Source organism: Manis javanica, chromosome 13, assembly GCF_040802235.1.
Source record: "Manis javanica isolate MJ-LG chromosome 13, MJ_LKY, whole genome shotgun sequence".
In the NCBI taxonomy this organism is placed as follows: Eukaryota; Metazoa; Chordata; class Mammalia; order Pholidota; family Manidae; genus Manis; species Manis javanica.
The window spans coordinates 58,952,045-58,955,756 of NC_133168.1; the positions used below are offsets into that span (position 1 = coordinate 58,952,045).

Sequence of the window (3,712 nt, forward strand, 5' to 3'; positions counted from 1 at the left end):
ATTCATCCCAGGGATGCAAGGATGGTACAATATTCAAAAATCCATCAACATCATCCACCACATAAAAAAAAGACAAAAATCACATGATCATCTGCATAGATGCTGATAAAGCATTCGACAAAATTCAACATCCATTCATGATAAAAACTCTCAGCAAAATGGGAATAGAGGACAATTACCTCAACATAATAGAGGCCATATATGACAAACCCACAGCCAACATCATACTTAACAGCAAGAAGCTGAAATCTTTTCCTCTGAGATCGGGAACAAGACAGGGATGCCCACTCTCCCCACTGTTATTTAACAAGTACTGGAGGTCCTAGACACAGCAATTAGAGAAAACAAAGAAATACAAGGAATCCAGATTGGTAAAGAAGAAGTTAAACTGTCACTATTTGCAGGTGACATGATATTGTACATAATAAACCCTAAAGACTCCACTCCAAAACTACTAGAACTGATATCAGAATAGAGCAAAGTTGCAGGATACAAAATTAACACACAGAAATCTGTGGCTTTCCTATATACTAACAGTGAACCAATAGAAAGAGAAATCAGGAAAACAATTCCATTCAGAATTGCATCAAAAAGAATAAAATACCTAGGAATAAACCTAACCAAGGAAGTGAAAGACCTATACCCTGAAAACTACAAGACACTCTTAAGAGAAATTAAAGGGGACACTAACAAATGGAAACTCATCCCATGCTCTTGGCTAGGAAGAATTAATGTTGTCAAAATGGCCATCCTGCCCAAAGCAATATACAGATTTGATGCAATCTCTATCAAATAACCAACAACATTCTTCAACAAACTGGAACAAACAGTTCAAAAATTCATATGGAAACACCAAAGACCCAGAATAGCCAAAGCAATCCTGAGAAAGAAGAGTAAAGTGGTGGGGATCTCACTCCCCAACTTCAAGCTCTGCTACAAAGCCATAGTAATCAAGACAATTTGGTACTGGCACAAGAACAGAGCCACAGACCAGTGGAACAGATTAGAGACTCCAGACATTAACCCAAACATATATGGTCAATTAATATTCAATAAAGGAGCCATGGACATACAATGGGGAAATGACAGTCTCTTCAACAGATGGTGCTGGCAGAACTGGACAGCTACATGTAAGAGAATGAAACTGGATCACTATCTAACCCCATACACAAAAGTAAATTCAAAATGGATCAAAGTAAGTCATGAAACCATAAAACTCTTAGAAAAAAACAGGCAAAAATATCTTTCACATAAACATGAGTGACTTCTTCATGAATATATCTCCCTGGGCAAGGAAAACAAAAGCAAAAATGAACAAGTGGGACTATATCAAGCTGAAAAGCTTCTGTACAACAGATCATGGGATGAGTTTCCATTTGTTAGTGTCCCCTTTAATTTCTCTTAAGAGTGTCTTGTAGTTTTCAGGGTATAGGTCTTTCACTTCCTTGGTTAGGTTTATTCCTAGGACACCATCAACAGAACAAAAATGTACCCTACAGTATGGGAGAATATATTCGTAAATGACAGATCTGATAAAGGCTTGACATCCAAAATATATAAAGAACTCACACACCTCAACAAAAAGCAAATAATCCAATTAAAAAATGGGCAGAGGAGCTGAACAGACAGTTCTCCAAAGAAGAAATTCAGATGGCCAACAGACACATGAAAAGATGCTCCACATTGCTAGTTATCAGAGAAATGCAAATTAAAACCACAATGAGGTATCACCTCACACCAGTAAGGATGGGTACCATCTAAAAGACAAACAACAAAAAATGTTGGAGAGGTTTCAGAGAAAGGGGAACCCTCCTACACTGTTGGTGGGAATGTAAATTAGTTCAACCACTGTAGAAAGCAATATGGAGGTTCCTCAAAATGCTCAAAATACACTTACCATTTGATCCAGGAATTCCACTTCTAGGAATTTACCCTAAGGATGCAGCACTCCAGTTTGAAAAAGACAAATGCACCCCTATGTTTATCGCAGCACTATTTACATAGCCAAGAAATGGAAGCAACCTAAGTGTCCATCAGTAGATGAATGGATAAAGAAGATGTGGTACATATACACAATGGAATATTATTCAGCCATAAGAGGAAAACAAATCCTACTATTTGCAACAACATGGATGGAGCTAGAGGGTATTATGCTCAGTGAAATAAGCCAAGCAGAGAAAGACAAATACCAAATGATTTCACTCATCTGTGGAGTATAATAACAAAAGAAAAACTGAAGGAACAAAACAGCAGCAGAATCACAGAACCCAAGAATGGACTAACAGTTACCAAAGGGAGAGAGACTGGGGAGAATGGGTGGGTAGGGAGGGATAAGGGGTGGGGGGAATAAGAAAGGGGGTATTATGATTAGCATGTATAATGTGGGGGTGGGGTAAATGGGAGGGCTGTGCAACAAGAGAAGACAAGTAGTGATTCTACAACATCTGACTATGCTGATGGACAGTGACTGTAATGGGGTTTGTTGGGGGGACTTCGGGTAGGGGAGAGCCTAGCAAACATAATGTTCTTCATGTAATTGCAGATTAATGATAAAAAAATAAAAAATATTTTTATTTTATTATAAATTATAAAAAAAAAGAATAAAGCTGTTCAAAACCAAAAAAATAAAGCTGTTTAGTGCTCGCTTCGGCAGCACATCTATGGAAATTGGAATGATACAGAGAAGATTAGCATGGCCCCTGCACAAGGAAGACACACAAATTCATGAAGCATTCCATATTTTTTAAAAAATGAAAAATAAATAAATAAATGAAGCTGTTCAGCTTACAGGGCTTTTACTCTCCACTTTTTTTGGAGTGTCACCTTATTTTTTAATTACTAATCAACCTCTTGTATATTCAAAACATTAAACTTATTAAATTTTACACAAAAGGATTCTCATATGTGATAAACTGCATGTTACAGATTAATACAAAACATTAATAAATTTAATATATTTTTAAAATATGAATATATATCAGAATAAATGATAAGTGATTAATTTGTTGAGAAACTGGAAACTACTGTTATTTATATATATTATATATTCACATAATTTATATATTAATTATTAAAATAAATTGAGTTATGTGCCATTACAAATATCATGTTATCATTAGGCACTTGAAAATTTCCTCAAGCTTATAAAAAGAAAAGATCAAATATATTATAAGTAGATTTAAAACACAATGAAGCTTAAAATACGAGGCAGCATAACAGTGTGATGTGTTATAAATTAAAATGTCAATTATGTAATAGCTCATTAATTACACATAACACACCCACATTACTCTGTTGTGTCTACACTGGCTGAGGGATGCTACATGGGTTATGCTATTCCTGTATCTTTAAAATGGATTAAAATGCTATATTAATATTAGTTATATGCATACTCAAAGCCTTGAATTCTCTGTGCTTTTGAATATTCTCTTTGTGCCTTTGGACTACTTATCTAATCTTGCTAGACCTCAATTTTCTTATCAGCAATGTTAAAAAATATCTACATCACAAGATTGGTGACAACTGATATCAAGCACATGAAGTGTTTAATACAGTTCATATCAATATATTTTATGATAGAATCATAAAGCTATTAGTATTTATGATTATTGTATGTCACTGTTTAAACCTCATAATTTCTAAAGTCATTCTGTTCTCTTACTATCAAAATAGTGGTCATAAATGCTCTTATCCTGAAAAATCTTCCTTAAGC

At 34.8% G+C, this 3,712-nt stretch overlaps 1 non-coding gene across 1 annotated transcript; it reads left to right on the forward strand.

The window, feature by feature from the left end:
• The first annotated feature begins 2,637 nt into the window (after window positions 1-2,637).
• LOC118973094 (U6 spliceosomal RNA) lies at window positions 2,638-2,744 on the forward strand. The gene has a single exon (XR_005062317.1). It is a non-coding gene; the product is annotated as a U6 spliceosomal RNA (small nuclear RNA).
• The last annotated feature ends 968 nt before the right edge of the window (window positions 2,745-3,712 follow it).